General features: G+C 40.9%; 1 pseudogene; it reads right to left on the minus strand.

Moving 5' to 3' along the window:
- Nucleotides 1–16,006: 16,006 nt before the first annotated feature.
- Nucleotides 16,007–17,152, minus strand: LOC118850472 (annotated as a pseudogene).
- Between the last annotated feature and the right edge of the window lie 647 nt (nucleotides 17,153–17,799).

The following is a 17,799-nucleotide window of genomic DNA, read 5'->3' on the forward strand; positions in this document are numbered from 1 at the left end:
CTACAGGCATATGGAAAAATGCTCTGGATCGCTGCTGATTAGAGAAATGCAAATCAAAACAACTCTTAGATACCACATCTCTCCTGTCAGATTGGCTAAAATAACAAATCAGGAGAATGATAAATGCTGGAAAGGATGTGGGGAAATTGGAACATTGTTGCATTGCTGGTGGAGTTGTGAGCTGATCCAGCCATTTTGGAGGGCGGTGTGGAACTATGCCCAAAGGGCTATAGAAATGTTCATACCCTTTGACCCAGTAATACCACTTCTAGGGTTGTATCCCAAAGAAATCATGCAAGCGGGAAAAGGACCCATATGTACAAGAATATTTATAGCAGCTCTCTTTGTGGTAGCCAAGAATTGGAAAGCAAAGGGATGCCCATCAATTGGGGAATGGCTGAACAAGCTGTGGTATATGAAGGTGATGGAATACTATTGTGCCATAAGAAATGGGGATGATGCAGACTACATAACAACCTGGAAAAACCTACACGACATAATGCTGAGTGAGCGGAGCAGAGCCAGGAGAACGTTGTGCACAGCCACAGATATATGGATTCCGTGAGGACCAACCCTGACATACTGCGCTTTTCTCAGCAACCTAAAGGGCAAGGACAACTCCAGGGGACTCACGATGGAGAATGCTATCTTCATTCAGAGAAAGAACTGCGAAGTTTGAATACAGACTGAGGCACACTACATGCTCGCCTTTTCTGCTTCTCTTTTGTTTGTGTTTTTGGGTTTTTTTTTTTTTTGGTTCTGTTTCTTCTTTCTCATGATTCATTCCATTGGTCAAAATTATTCTCCACGACCTGACTAGAGCATAAATTAATTCAATGCGAAGTTATACATGACAGTTATATGGGACTTCATGCCGTCTTGGGGAGGGAGGGGGGAGGGAGGGGAGAAAAACTGGAACTCAAAACTATGTAGAACCGTGTGTGGTAAACTAAAAATAAATAAAGAAATTTATTTAATTAAAAAAAAAATTTCCCAATTATATTTTAATCAGGCATGGGTCTGCTTTGGGAGTGTTAGCTACGTGTTTGACACCTCTCTGCTACAAAGTTTGTATCTCAGACCCATAATAAATGGATACGGAAATAAGTCTTGGGCAGGTCAAGTGAGTGTGGTTTAAAGGCAAATGCAACAGGCTTAACGGTCTATGTAGTAGGAGGGAGAAAAGACAGGAGGATGGACAAAAGAAACTGAGTCACCTTCCAAAAATTTATTCAATAGAAATGTATTAAGTACTTAGTATATTCAAACCCTTGTGTTAGGTACCAAGAATGACAGGCAAAAAATAAAAATAAAAAACAGTATCTGCCATCAAGTTGCTTATATTCTACTTGGGAGATTTTCTAATCATGATTGTTGGAATTATTGGTACCTCATACTTAACCTTTTCAAAATGGAACTCACATCCTTGCACCCTCAGCATACATTTTTCTTTTAAATTTTCTGATATTTGTAGTGGGCACCATCATGCCCCTGGTCACCCAAGTAAGAATTTCTGGAGTAATTAATAATTTTACTTGACTTCCCTCTCTTACATGGATTCTCTCTTCCACATGTCAGTCTGTTCAGCCCAGTTGTGTCCATTGAACATCCATAATCTCTGTCTTTGGTCTAGGATAAAATCTGAATTATTTTTCCTTGGGGTTATGAGAAAAGTATAGAAACCAGTCCAACAATTCGGTTCAATTCAATGAGCATGTATTAAGCATCTACGATGTGCAAATACTGCCTGATCATGAGAATACAAAGATAAACATGAAATCTAGCATTCTGAGAGCTCATATTGTGCTAGGGTGGAGGAGACCACATCATGTACATGAGTAATTGTAATAGGAGCTAATTAAGAAGGAAGAGAGTATCAACAGCTAGGGAACGGAGGATGAAATGGAACTATTGCTGAACCTTAAAAGAAAATAAAGATTTTGAAAATGAAGTGAAGAGAGTCACCATTCCAATCGGAGAAGATGGTTTTCAAACTCACTAAGGTAGGAAATGGAATTCTGGGTTCAGAGAAACATAGGTCTGTTTGACCGTAATGTGGAGTGCATAAAAGTGAATAATGCAAAATACCATTGGAAAAGTTGGTTGGAGCTATATTGGGGGGTGATGGAGAGAGCCATGTACCATAATTATAAATTTGTATTTTATTCTAGAGTCACTAGGGAGCCACTGAAAATTTTTGAGCAGGAGATTAATATGGTTTGATCAATACCTTAAAAATATTTTGGCAGCTATGTAGAAAACAGATTAGATATGAAAGGATTGAAACTGGATAAAATTTAGGATGTTCTTACCATGAGACTATATGACAGGACCTGGACAAGTGACAGTATTAAGTTGGAAAAAAAGAAAGGAAAGGGATGTCAGAGAGATTATGGATGTTCAATGGACACAACTGGGCTGAACAGACTGACATGTGGAAGAGAGTATCCATGTAAGAGAGGGAAGTCAAGTAAAATTATTAATTACTCCAGAAATTCTTACCTGGGTGACCAAATATCAGGAAATTTAAAAGAAAAATGTATTCTGAGGGTGCAAGAATGTGAGTTCCATTTTGAAAAGGTTAAGTATGAGGTACCGATAACCCAGACATTATTACAATATTTAATTATTAATTACCACCTATTAATAGTGAGGGAGCTAGGTGGCACAGTGGATCGAGCATTGGCTTGGAATTAGGAACTCACATCCAGTCTCAGATGCTTATTGGCTATATGCTGCTGAGCAAGTCACCTAACGTCTCCGTGCCTCAATTTGTTCATCTGTAAAATGGAGGTAATAGCAACTATCTTCCAGGGTTGTTATGAAGATATGATATTTATGAAGCATTTTGGAAGCCTTAAAGTATTATATATAAATACTGTCTATTATCATTAGTTATAATGATTTATTTTGAAACATGTTATCTTTATTGATGTTTATTGGGCAGTTGAGGATGTGGGTCCAGAGTTCAGAAGAGAGAGTAGACCTAGATATGAAGCAGATGATGAAGAAGAAGGAGGAGAAAGAGAAATAGGAGAAGGAGAAGAAGAAGGAAGAGGAGGAGGAGAGGAGGAGGAGGGGAAGGGGAAGGGGAAGGGGAAAGGGAAGAGAACGGAAGAGGAAGAAGAAGAAACAGTGGGAAGAGGAGGAAGATGGGGAGGAAGAAGAGGAAGAGTGAGGAGGAGGAGGAAACTGAGGAGGAGGAGGAGGAGAGGAATATGATGATGTTGAGTGATCTCAGGCTCCTCTGCATAGTGAGTTAAGACTGAGTAGAAGAATGTAATCAGTTGCCTTGGCAAATATTAATGGTTATTGCAAAGGATATGATTCAGAAAGACTACTGACATGCTTTATGAATGCCAAAGATAATGTTGGAGACATTCCCTATTTTTATTAAATTATTAAGCTAACTTGTGAACTGACAGTCTAGTTACATTTGTAGCTCCCCCAAAGATCAGAAGTGCAAGGAAGCCCTACAAAGGTCACTTAAAATAAATATCCCTCACCCCTGCCCTGCCAGTCCCAATACCATTATTAATAAATGTGAGCTAGCTGACACTTTTTCTTCTAAAATTTTACTTGTTCTTTACTCTGAAATCACACTTTTACACAGCACTTTAGGGTTCTGAAAGATTCTTTCCGCACAGAAACTAAGATGAGTTTTCATTATTATTGCCCTTTTATGGACGCGATAACCAACACATACACATACACAATGACTTGCTTTCAGTCAGACGAGTTAAAAGCATCAGAGGCAGGATCCAGTTCTTCATGACCCCAAACCCAACAAATTATCAAATAAAACAGAAAAAGTTCTTGAACAAGATTGTCCGGGTTGCTCCACACGAATTACTGATCAACTGAGATACAGAGAAGATCATAGGAGATTTCTTGGTGTGCTGTATGTTTAATTTTCTTATTTAGTCTACCCAAGAAAATATCACTGAAACATCTTAATTTCAGGAGAAGTAGAAGGGATCATTTGCCATAGTTAAGAGAATAATGAGATTAGAGTGAAGAAAACATGGGTTCAAATCCCTCCATAATTTTGGTAACTGACTGGGAACATACCTTTTTAGTTCTCTGAAGCTGAATTTCTTTACTTGCAAAATGAGAAAAAAAATATAGATTCTTCTAAGAAATTTGATAATAAAAAATGCTTCTCATGTTTAAAAAGTATGTAAATGACAATTGTCATTATTTTATTTTAAAATAACAATATCCTGAAGAGGTCTTTGGTTAGTTTAATGGCAACTTTTTATTGCTATGTGTTCATAGTAGCTGAACATAGAGTCAGAACTCTTGTTGATTTTAACTAAGTGAGACAGTAAGTTAAGAATAAGGTCTTAAGGGATCCTATAATAGTTTGTTCAGTGGAAATGAGTGAAGGAAATAAAACCCAAATCCACATGGTCCCTGATTTTTCCTATCCCTAGGCATTTCACTGCTTTCCTCCAATATATGGAGAAGTTGGTTCATTTAAGCGTTAAGTTCCACCATCATATAATTAGAGCTAAAAGAAAATTCAGAAGCCATCAAGACCATCTCTCTCATTTTACAGTTGAAAAAACAAAACCAAACCCAACAACAACTAAGATTTAAGGCCCCTCTAGTTTTTCCTTCAGACTTTTCCCTTTCTAACGTAGGAGATCCATGTTCTTCCTCCACTTAGAATTTTCTGTGAGATTTTTGCCCTTTGTTCCTGGTTTTATCAATCAGAATATCCCTTCTGTCTGCTCTCTTTTATACCACTTAAGTACTGACACTTTACCAAAAACAGCATTATGTGTCCCAGGATACTTCTGTGAGAACAAGATGTCCTGGTTTCCCAGTTGGAAACATACCAATGGAATGATTCCATTGACCTTCTTCTAATCGATAAAAATACTCAAATCAAATATTTAGCACTATAATAATTTTCTCTGACTCTTACCCCTTAAAATATGAAAAAAAGCTAGAAATCCATAAAACCATGTATCTAAGGTTGACAACTTTCAATTTAAAGGTGGTCTTCTTCTTCCTCTTCATCTTCCTCCTTCTCCTCCTCCTATTAAGGAATATATTTTAGAAATAAAGGTTTAAGCAGTGTTGGTGTTATCCAAAGTGAAAGGGTGAGAAACTTGATTGAATTAACTGAAGCCTTCAATCTCTCTCTGTCTCTGTCTCTCTGTCTCTGTCTCTCTCTGTCTCTGTCTCTCTCTCTGTCTCTCTCTCTGTCTCTCTCTCTCTCTCTTTTCCTTTTCTTTCCTTTTTTTGATGAGGGACACAAAAAGACACAAAACAGGTCCCTGGAGGCTTTATATTCAGGAAGCAATAAAGCTCATTCGTGAACATAGTAATTTTAAGAGATTTTTTAAAAGAAGTATCTGGTAAAATCTCTGCATATTTATGCTTAATTTTCAATACTATCTTTTGACCATCATACCCTAGCATATGAGGAAGTAAAATCATTGCAGCAAAAAAGAGCATAAATGTATATGAAATTGAGTTAGACTTCCTAAAAATAAGGAATTGTTTAAAAGTGGGAGTTGGCCAGTCAGATGATAGAGTTCTTCATTCAAAAGGAGTTCAGACTATATTTTGGTTTTGAAGCATAAAATACATTTAGCAAAAAGCAGCGAAAGTATCTAAAGATGACACTCTAGCTGGTGTGAAGCAAGAGTGTCTTTATTCCAGGTTGCCAAACTTCTTGTTGTTGTGTTTGTCCTTTGTTCTCAGAGGACTGTGACATCAGGGAAATGACATGACTTGCGGTTGACTTTGATTTGAGTGAGGGAGGGCTGTGCAAGGTCACCAGCCTCACTTTCTCCCCCATCTGGGTCCAGTGGCCTGATATTCACCAGGATGACTAGATATGGCCTTGGGAGATGCACTGGGAGACTCTGGCACTTTCAGTCTAAGGTCTTTTCAGGTTCTCACTTTGAGTCAGGTAATGCCCAATTCAGTGAATAGGCCTCTTTAAGAGGATGGCCTCTTTAATCAAAACTCAAAAAAAAAAAAAAATCAAACCGGCAGGGAAAGACCCTAGGGGTTTCTGGCCCAAAGAGAAGTAGTTACTATTTAGTATTTACATTTACTCTGTGCTAGGAGGGCAGGGATATATTGTCCAATCTAGGAGCTCCAGGGTGAATTGAGTTTAAAGGCTTGGTTTTTGAGAAAGAAATCTAGCCAGTAAACACTAAGTTAAAGAGGCAGCCTTCAGCCATCGAAATGTACCTTCCTTTGCGCAGAGCACTGAGAGGAGGCAGAGGGAGAGGGAGGGGAAGGGGGAGAGGGAGAGGGAGCGGCTACTCACAGGTTGTGTTTGTCCATTGTTCTGGAAGACAACCACGACTTCAAGGAAATGAAGACCTGACTTGCAGTTGTGCAAGGTCACCAGCCTCACTTTCTCCTCCAGAGCCGTCTGGGTCCAGAGGCCCTGCCCTCTAAGCACAGAGTGAAAGTAAATACCAAATAGTAATTGTTTCTCTTTTGGTCAGGAACCCTGAGGGTCTTCCCCTTCCAGTTTGAATTTTTTTTTTTTGAGTTTTGATTAAAGGGGCCATCCCTTGATTAACTTCTTAAAGAGGCCTATTCATTGAATGGGCCTTACCTCACTCAAAGTGAGAACCTGAAAAGACCTTAGCCTGAAAGGGCCAGGGGTCGCCCAATGCATCCTGGGCCATCTCCAGTCTTCCTGGTGAATATCAGGCCACTGGACAAAGATGGCTCTGGAGGAGACAGTGAAGCTGGTGACCTTGCACAGCCCTCCCTCACTCAAATCAAAGTCAACTGCAAGTCATGACATCATTTCCCTGATGTCATGGTCCCTTTTGAGAACAAAGGACAAACATACAACATAGATGAAGGAGCTGAGGCCAACAGGGTTTAGTGACATGCTTAGAGTTCCATAGCTAGTAAGTATCTGAGGTCAGATTTGAACTCTGATCTTCCTGACTTGAGACACAGTACTACATCTACTTTACCACCTTGCCTTCTACACTACTCCAACTACACACACAAATGGTCATACCCATCATCTTACCATCGCACACAAACATACCACCTTCACCTTCTAGAATTCCAAAATCCCCTTACTGACCACAATCTGTTGCCTTTTCACCTCTCTCCCTGCCTCCCCTTCTCTTCAACCACACTATGACCTTCAGTTTCTTGATTTCCCAATTTCTTTTCCAGGCTTTCTCCCCTTCACTAGTTATTTACTATTTTTTCTTTTTCTCCACCTTGATTATTTGGCAAACCAATTCAACTCTACATAGTCCTTCTCTCTTGAATCCCAGCCCCTTTACCATATTGCCAATTCTACCCAGCCAAGCCTCAGCCTTGGATCACTCCCACAGTTCACCGTCTTTACACATGTGCACTAAAGGAAGAGAGAGAAAATCACACAACTTTTATGACTGGGTCCATTGTAAAGTTATGTTATACAATCTCAACTGGGCCCTTAATGCTGCTGGGTAATCCTCCTATACCTCCGTTATTAACTCACCATCCCACTCTCCATGCTGTGCTTTCAAACTTTTTCATCTCTTCTCAGAACTCCCATAGCTCTTGCTCCCTCTTCTCCCTTAGTTGAGAATCTTGCCTCAAATTTAACAGAAAAATTATGGCCACTCTCCATGAACTCCTTCTCCTCTCTTCCTCATCTGCTGTTGCTCAGATGACCTCTACGACTTTCTTCTCTATCACCCCTGTGAGAAACATGGTTTTGGGGATCACTGGACTTCCTAGGCAGGGCCAAAGTCCTGAAGAAGAACCATGTGATAATCCCTAGGGAAGGCTGTACAGACCACAGGACTCCCAGAGGAAGACCAAGTGGTAGCCATCCCTTAATCTGTGGGGATCCCAGGGCCTCCTAGGGGTCAGACCCTAAGGAAGACCCAAGTGATGGCCCCTTAGGATGGCAGTAAGATCACAAGGCTCCCGAGACAGGGCCAGAAGTCCCATGTGATGTCCCCTTAAGAAGGCTGTGCAGACCACAGGGTTCCCCAAGGGAATCCAGAGTGGTAGCCCTCTTAACACCGCAGTGGGGATCACAGGACACCCCAAGACAAGATCCAGGAGTAAGCCTGGTGAGCTTCCGCTGCCTGTTGCTTCCCTTCACTTGACCTTAGGAAAACCCATGTGTTTTGCCCATTCATACCCAAAGAACTCAGGACCAGAGTGGGCAGAGGAAGGCATTTTATTACACTCCCGGAGAGAGTGGGTGTAGTGCTCACGGGAACACTAACACCGATACAGCTGCAGGAGCAGGGGTAACCATTCCCTCCACTCCTGCTAGAGTCATGGTTAGTTTACAATCTTTGTTTTTTATATAGTTTTCCTAAGTTATACAGTTTACATAAATAGGATAATAAGGATACAGAAGCAAAAGTGAAGTTAACTAGATTTTCCTTGTCCTAGTTTAGGATTAAACTATATTCTTTTACTTCCCCTACTTTCCCTCTTTAACATATGCAAATGATGCAAATCAGTAGGCCTGGATTCTTGACCAAGACCAGACCCTAGATAAGCTTGAACAGGTTCAAGTGGGTTTGGCCTCTCTAATTCCCCAGACTGCCTTCTCAAAAAGTATGCACATGCGTACAGGCCTCTGACCTCTCACCTGACTGACCTTGAGGCCTGGTCTCTGCTAAAGCTGGGGTGGGGGAGGGCAGGGAAGCACACCTTTAGTTCTGTGGAAACAAAACTCCTCCTCCCATTTCTTACACCCCTGACTCTCATGTGAAGTGGTCTTACTCTTTCCCAAAGCTACCTCTTCTACTTATTCAAATAGCTCCATTTTATCTCACTTCCTTTAACAGACTGCCCCTCTGTCATTCCCACTCTTGCTTATTTTTAATCTTTTAGTCTCTATTGGCTCATTTCTTACTACCTACATATATGCTAATGTCTCCCCTATCCCAGGAAAAATAAAATGCTCTCTTCATCATACCATACCTGCTGACTATGGTCCTATATCTCTTCTGCCCTTTGTAGCTAAATTCCTTAAAAAGAATCTACAATGGGTGCCTCTACTTTCCTCTCACTCCCTTCTTTAGCCCTTACAATCTGGCTTCTGACCTTATCATTCCCCGCAAACTGTCCTCTCCAGTTAACGATCTCTTAATTATTAGTGATCTCTTAGTTGCCAAATCCAGGACCTTTTCCTCAATCCTCATTCTCTTTGACCTCTCTGCAGCCTTTGACACAGTTGATCACTCTCATTTTCTTGCTACCCTCTTTAATCTAGTTTTCTAGGACACCACTCTCTCCTGATGCTTGTCCCACCAACCTGATAGCTCCTTCTATCTCTGCCTGATCCCCTTCCAGATCACACACTCTTACAGTAGGTGTCTCTCAGGGTTCTTTCCTGGGCCCTCTTTTCTTCTCTTATATCGGTTCATTTGGTGATCTCATCAGTCCCCATGGATTTAATGACTTTCTCTATGCTGATGATTCTCAAATCTGTCTCTGCTGCCCAGACTCTGCTTACCTCCAGTTTCTCATCTCCAACTGCCTTTCAGTCATCTTGAACTGGATGTCCAGTAGATATCTTAAACTCAACATATCCAAAATAGAACTCATTATCTTTACTCCTAAACTCTCCTCACTTCCTATGTTTCCTATTAATGTAGAGGGCAATACCAGACCCCCAGCCCCTCAGGTTCTCAACCTAGGAGTTATCCTCAATTTCTTCACTATCTCTTAGATTCCATGTCCAATCCTTACAAAGGCCTATCAACTTCACTTCTGTAGCATCTCTCAAGTTCACCGCTTTCTCTCCTCTGGTACTGCTACCATTCTAGTGCAGGCTGTCATCACCTCAGGCCTGGACTATTGTACCTGCCTGCCTCAGGCCTTTTCCCATTCCATCCTCCATTCAGATTTTAAAATGATTTTCCTTTCCTTAGTCCTTCAAAGTGTAGATAGAGTTAGGTCACTCCCCTACTCAATATAAGTCCTGTGGCTCCTAGACTCCAGAATCATAAACAAAATGCTCTCTTTGGCATTCAAATCCCTTCATAACCTAGCCCCCTCCTACACTTCCTAGATGCTTATACCTCACTCACCAACATATATTCTTTGAAGAAATGATAAGAGGTTCCTCAAAACAAAATAAAACAAAAGACAGAACAAAACAAAACCCCTCCATCTTCTGGCTCCAGGCATTTCTCTGGCTCTAGGCATTTTTCTCCTGCCTGGAAAATTTTCCCTACTCTACTCACTGACTGCCCTCCCTGGCTTCTTCTCCTGGAAGCCTTCCCAACCCTTTCTTAATGCTACTGCTTTTGCTCTTGCAATTACTTCCTGTCTATCCTTTACATACTTGCTTTGAATATATTTGTTTTATTGTCTCCTGGTAGGCATGGGCTGTCTCTTGTTTCTTTTTGTTTCTCCAACAATTTGCACAGTGCCTGACTTGTTGTTTTTGGTGTTTAGTTGTTTTCAGATGTGTCTGACTCTTTGTGACCCCTTTCGGGAGTTTCTTGCCATGATAATGCAGTGGTTTGCAATTTCCTCCTCCAGATCATTTTACGGATGAGGAAACTGAGGCAAACGGGATTAGGTGAATTTCCCAGGATCACACTGCTAGTAAGTGTCAGAGGTCAGATTTGAACTCAGGACTTTCTGACTCCAGGCCTGGCACTCTAAGCACTGAGCCACCTAGCTGTCCTCCTGGCATGAAGAAGGTGCTTAATAAATGTTGATTAATTGATTAAAGTTTTATACAAATGTGTAGTCATTTTTATCATTCCCTTCATTTATGTATATGGGACCCTCTTTGATTTTGTTGATGGTCTCTGAGAATTGCTGTGTGTAAAAAATGCTGTATCTTGCAACAAGCCTGGTGATGAGCCCCCTTTTGGATTTAGCTAATCTGGTCCTTGGACAACAGACACAGTCTACCAGTAAATGTATGCTTAAACCCTTCCCTGACAGAGCCAACTCTTTACTGAGCAAGGCCTTTCAAACAGGAAATCAATAAACAAATATTGAACAAGTGCATGGTCCTGTGATAGACATTGAGAAAAGCAAAGATAAAAGTGAAACTGACCCTGCCTTCAAGGAGTTTCCATTCTACCAAGATCACATGCATAGGTATATGTCCGAGGCTGTTAAACTTTTTTTTGTGCTATGGAAGTCCTTTGGTCTCATAAAGCCTATGAACCCCCGCTCAGTATGATATTTTTAAATGAGTAAAATAAAACACATAGGTTACAAATAAAACCAACTTTATTGAGCAATATTTTATATATGTGTATGTGTATATCAGTTAGGTATGTGTCAGTTGATTGATCAATACATAAATATAACTTTCAAGATCTCCAGGTTAAGAATCCCCATTATGGATAAAAGAGATCTATTTTGATGGAGAGAGGGGCAAAGCACTAGTGTTTGGGGGATAGAGAAAGTGGGCCACCTACCCACTATGGGGAGCTTATAGAGCATTTTATATGTGCCCATCCTGCCAATAACTTCTCAGTCCTCAGACATTTGCCTAGTATCCTGCCACTAATGCAAAGAGTAATTAATTGTCCAGTTCCAGAGCAAATTGGGGCCAGTTTGCAAAACTCTTTTCTCCCATACCTTTCCCTCTTTATGACCCTAAATCTATAAAATTTTAAAAGAAGTAAAAGGAGGAGGAAGAGAAGGGGAGGAGGAAGAAGAAAAAGAAGCCAAAGAAAAGAAAGAGGAGGAGAAGAAGAAAGAGGAGGAAGACACTACTGCTACCCAATGCTCCCCTCTGGCCTTCTCCTCCCTTGCTCCTAGGTTTCCCCTGCTCAGACACCAAGGGAGGCTTAGCTGAGGCTGCAGAGGACAAGAAATTGGAAATAGTGGAATTGACTATTTAACTAGCCTGCAGTTAGGAAACACTGCTCTGGGGGACTCCTTGTTTGTAACAAATGATAAAGTCAGAGAATTTACTTCTAAGGAAAAACACTGTTGGACATATTATGCATATACACACACGCATACAAATACACACACACACACACACACACACACACATACATAGTGATATGCTTTCCTGGTGATCAGCCTTTGAATTCTGCCCAATGAGTGCATTAATGTTGTAATATGAAATTTCTCCAAGGTTATCCAGGTGTCTTCAGCAGGTGTCTGTTTATCCATCAGTAAGCACTTAAAGGATGAAGGGGAAGACCACATTGTGGTTTGAAATGGGAATTGGGGGGTGGGGTTCTGGGCTAAATGGAAACCGGTACAGCTTTGCTTGGTTCATTTAGCTAAAATGGAAGGTAGAACAGGCTTAGGAAGGTCTCTATCAATGTAGAGAGTGGTTTTCCTAGCTGAAAAAGGCAATTAAAAGAAAACAATGGAATATAGTATCCCCAGTTGTAACAGCTGTGGTATATTTGGAGCTTTTATGTCTGAGTTCATGCCGTATCCAAAATTATTATCCTTATTATATTCCATTACACAAAAAAGTCACATTTATGCTGAAAATACTGCTCTCACACACAATTTAAGCCTCTACAGACCTTTTTATTCTCTCTCTTCTAAATCAAAGGCAACCATTCTCTATCACAAATGGCAATTTCGCAAACATGGAAATGCATCTATCAGTGGTTTTCCATTCTTTGAAAAGGTGAGAGGGCAAAAAGATAGATCATGGGATGATATAATCATAGATTTAGTGATATAAGGCCAACCCTCTAATTATTCCAAGTCCCAGAGAGGTAGGTGACTTGGCCAGTTTCCTGAGGTTATACAATTAGTAAATGTCTAATGAATAGATTTGACATGACAAGTCTTATTGTCCCCAAATCTTAAATAGTGGGTTGGAGGGAGGAAGGGAGGGAGAGGGAGAGCAAGAGAAGGAGAGAAGGAGGAAAAGAGGAGAGGGAAGAAGGGAGGGAGGGAGGGAGACAGAGAGAGAGAGACAGAGACCAGACACAGACAGAGAGAGAGGGGAGAGAGAGAAGGGAAAAAGAGAAAGAGAGAGAAAGAGAGAGAGAGAGAGGACAGAGAGAGAGAGACAGACAGACAGACAGACAGATGGAGACAGAGAGAGAAAAAGGGAAGGGAGGCACTATAATATAGTAGATACAAGATGGACCTAGGAGTGAAGAAGACATGGGTTCAAGTCTTGCCTATACTGGCTCATATTCCCAGGGCAGGCTCTGGCAGAATTCTGATTTAGTTTTAGCCCACAAGTGGGTTTCGAGTTATTCGTAGCATTTTTGATTATTGAGAAAGTCCTGATCTAGGAAGCAGTTGAGAAAAGAGTGAACTACAGAAATAGGGGAACACCGGTGCAGAGTTGGTGATAGAATAGCATATGTGTGTAAGGGAATGGTGATCGTCGGGGTGGTCACTAGGCTCCCTGTGCCTTATGTTTCTAACTTGTAAACTGATGAATTGGGGTGGACTGTGTCCAGCATTATATCTGATGACAACACAAATCATAATCTTGAAGATTTCTTGTTCTACCTTCAGCAAGCTATCAATTCAACAAGCATTTATTATTTACTATGTACCAGTCACTACGCTCAGCACTGAGAATACACAAAAGAAATCCCTTGTCCTCAATGAACTTACATTCTAACGGGAGAGGCAAAATGTACATCAGAAGGTATATACAAGAAAAATAAAGAACTGATGGAAGGTAACCTTTGAAGGGAAGGCAATAGCAGCTGGAGGGACTGGGAAAGGCCTGCAGAAAAGGGCATCTGAGCAGAGTTTGGAAGGAAGCCAGCAATTACATCCACAACCTACTCAACCTTTGAGGTTCTGAAATAAGAGAATGGGAGCATCCCTTAGCAATTTTGCTTTGAGAATCCAGCTATTTGCCAGATACCATTCTCCAAAATAAACCGCTGTTCCCAATTTTTTTTTAAACTAATGCACATTGATTATACAGACATTTTTTTTTCTACTTTAAAGCATTTCAGACGAAGACCAGGCATTGAGCTGGAATGCTGGGTAATATCATTTGAAAGGGAACAGGTTTCTAGCCATGCTACTACAATCTCCAGCCGAGCCTTATTTCTTTGACATTAATGGTGGACCCATAATGCACTTGCTTTGAATTCTGTCTTTAGAAATGGCCTTATCAAAATATTCCTCTAGCATCGACTTGAGTGCCATTTGACAGAAGATCAAATATAGAGGCAACTGGGGCTGAAAATACTCTATTTCTACACCATTTTGGCATTCAAAAGGTGATGACTGACTGTGAAGTTGATGCTGACTTAAACAGGCAAATACTTTCCTTCTGCTTCCTTCTGCAGCTGTAAGAAATCACTCCCTGCATATAAATTCCCATCTTCAGAAAGCATAAGGACATATATTGCAAATATCTAATTACAGGGTCAATCTAAAAAAATACCTAATTGTGAACATTCCCAGCCACTCCAGAGAGTCAAGAATTACATGCAGTTTGAAATTATCCTTTGAGTTGACCTAGCCCCACTCCCCTTTGTAAATGGTTCAATTTAACTCAATTACTGCTGGAGAGATTAAAAGGGAATAGGCAAGACACAACTTTGCATTGAACAGAAGGATGGGCGACTCTGCCATATAACTGAGTAGTGGAGAGATCACAAGAAGTAGAGACAGACAGAAGGTGTGGGTTGACACCTAAGTTATGTGATTTTTGGCTTATTGCTTAGACTTCCGAAGCCTTTGTTTCTTCACTGATTGAAAAAAAAAAACTATAAAAGCTTCTTGATAGGGCAATAAAATGGTATTGAATATCTATCAAGGAAAGTCAAGAAGAGCTTAATGTTTGCTATGTATCAAGGGTGCTTTATTTTAGGGGAACAAAGAAAGGCGATTATTATGTTATTGTGAACTACTATTGCAGTACCAGTGAGTACTCAAGTCATGTCCCTAGCATAATCATTTTGTGATATGTTCACGTTTGTAGATATACTCACATGGAGGTAAGTGTATATGTACATAGAGTTCAGAGCTTATTTGGTTATTTGTGTATTATTGTATTTGACTGTTTTACTTGATAGCTATGTGATCTCCTCGATGTGATTGTGCTCTCCAGAGTTGCAGATCATAATCCAACCATGCCTTCCCATCCTGTGTGGCACCGTCTATGTCTTCTTGTAAATTCTCCACAGGACGTCCACTCAGCATGGTAGGGGCTTTCTTCTAGAGTCTTTGGCATTGGGTGTATAAAAGTACACCACTGTGTTGTTGATTACGTAGTCCTCTCCTTATGTGACTAGCTCAATTTCAATTTATGGTCTTAAATCTCTTCAATGATGTCATCTGTATTGTTTCTTCTGTACCTTTCTTCATTGGTAGCATGTCACAACTTCTCTATTCCCACCATGCTCTTTTCTATTCCCCTTTGAGTGATCCTCAATTTTTTTTTTTATTTAACGTGTGCACTTTTATTTGAACTGGTCTTAAGTCAGTGTACAGGTAAAGCTCCTCCCCTCCCCCAAGTACTGGCACCAATCTCAAAAAACTCTCAGGGATATTGTAAAGTCTTCATTCACATCTATGTTGGGGGCAGGGAGGGAATTTAGGGGGCCATTCATTATGGCTGACAATTTTAAAAAAATGGAACAAGTATTAAGGCGGAAGATACAAATTTTTTTTTGTTTTTTAAAGGATTACATAATTTACTTGTAAAGCAATACTAGCACCTTCCCCCCTCCCCCCTCCCCATCTGGATTTTTGTTACATAGCTCCTTTGCTCTAGCAGAGGACAGCCTTCACAGAGGCTTGTAACACTGTAATAATGCATACAATACTTGGAATGACTATTAAAAAAAAACAAAACAAATGTACAATCTGAGTCATGAAGACACACTGTAGAACTTTGGGGATGTTTGCCTCCAACATGCTTAGACTGCTCATCACCTTCACCATTCCAGTTTTTAAATCCTGAGTCAAGCACCAAAAAAAACCAAAAACCAAAAAAAAAACCAAAAACAAAAACAAATAAAGCCATGCCAATCTCATCTCTTTTTTGGGCAATTATCACGTCCCACCCTTTGACAAAAAAACAACAATAAAAAAAACACAAACAGTCCATTTAGAAGCATTTGCAGTGGACAATGGAGGGCCCAGATTCATCATACTCCTGCTTACTGATCCACATCTGCTGGAAGGTGGAGAGAGAGGCCGGGATGGAGCCTCCAATCCAGACAGAGTATTTGCGCTCAGGTGGGGCAATGATCTTGATTTTCGTTATGCTGGGAGCTAGGGCTGTAATCTCCTTCTGTATCCTGTCAGCAATGCCTGGGTACATGGTAGTACCACCAGGCAATATGGTATGGCATACAAAGCCTTACGGATGTCAACATCACACTTCATGATTGAGTTGAAGGTAGTTTCGTGGATTCCACAGGATTCCATACCTAAGAAAGATGGTTGGAAGAGGGCTTCTGGGCATCGGAACCTCTCGTTGCCAATGGTGATGACCTGACTATCAGGGAGCTCATAGCTCTTTTCCAGAGAAGAGCTAGATGCAGCAGTGGCCATCTCCTGTTCGAAGTCTAGGGTGACATAACACAGCTTCTCCTTGATGTCACGCACAATTTCCCTCTCAGCTGTGGTAGTGAAACTGTGGCCTCTCTCGGTCAGGATCTTCATGAGGTAGTCCGTCAGATCACGGCCAGCCAGATCCGGACAGAGAATGGCGTGGGGAAGGGCATAACCTTCATAGATGGGCACAGTGTAGATCACACCATCACCGGAGTCCATCGCAATACCAGATGGCAACATACATGGCTGGGGTGTTGAAGGTCTCAAACATAATCTGAGTCATCTTTTCTCTGTTGGCTTTGGGGTTCAGGGGGGCTTCTGTGAGCAGCACAGGGTGCTCTTCAGGGGCCACACGGAACTCATTGTAGAAAGTATGATGCCAGATCTTCTCCGTGTCATCCCAGTTGGTGACAATACCATGTTCAATGGGGCACTTCAGGGTCAGAATACCTCTCTTGCTCTGGGCCTCATCCTCCACATAGCTATCTTTCTTGCCCATACCCAGCATCACACCCTGATGTCTTGGACACCCAACAATGGAAGGGAAGATGGCCCGAGGGGCATCGTCTCCTGCAAAGCCAGCTTTGCACATTTCGGAGCCATTGTCAACAACGAGACCAGCAATATCATCATCCATGGCGAACTTTGAAGTGGCAAGTTTAAACCCTTAAGAGAGAGAGGAGGTGGTGCCGCACCTGGAGGCAGGAGGGAGGCAAGTGCACACTGGGTGGAAGAGCTCATGGGTGCTGTGATCCTCAATTTTAATTCTTCAGAGACTTTGATATTCCATGATATGTAGCCATATATTAGCAGAAAAAATAATAAAAATATAACATTTGCAGAGAAAATAACTCTAGATGGGTGAAGTTTTTCCAGGAGTAGTACAAGAGAACCAAAAGATTACTCATAGTTTCTATGATTTAGAAAGGACCTCAGAAATATTTAAATTCAAGAAGAGGAGACAAAAATCCAGATATTTGACTTAGATTCAAACCTTTCCTCTGATATTTGCTATTTGTGTGAACTTAGAGAAGTCACCTAACATCTCTAAACCTCCGTTTTCACATCTGGCCAATGGGAGGGTTGGGATATATGGCCTCTAAAGGCCCTTTCAGTTCTAATTTTATGATCCTATAATATAGTTGGACAGGATGCCTCGAAGTTCCCTTTTAGCTCATAATCAGTTATCCTAGGGTCTGAAGAAAAGGATGCATAGACATAGGAATATAGTTGGGCAAATATTTCATCCAAACAAAATTAAGTATGAGAGGGTAAAAATGTTAGTTTGTGAGCTATATTCCTTTAATGCTATATTTTATGATGACACTGATTTTCAAAAAA

This window comes from Trichosurus vulpecula, chromosome 5 (assembly GCF_011100635.1).
Source record: "Trichosurus vulpecula isolate mTriVul1 chromosome 5, mTriVul1.pri, whole genome shotgun sequence".
In the NCBI taxonomy this organism is placed as follows: Eukaryota; Metazoa; Chordata; class Mammalia; order Diprotodontia; family Phalangeridae; genus Trichosurus; species Trichosurus vulpecula.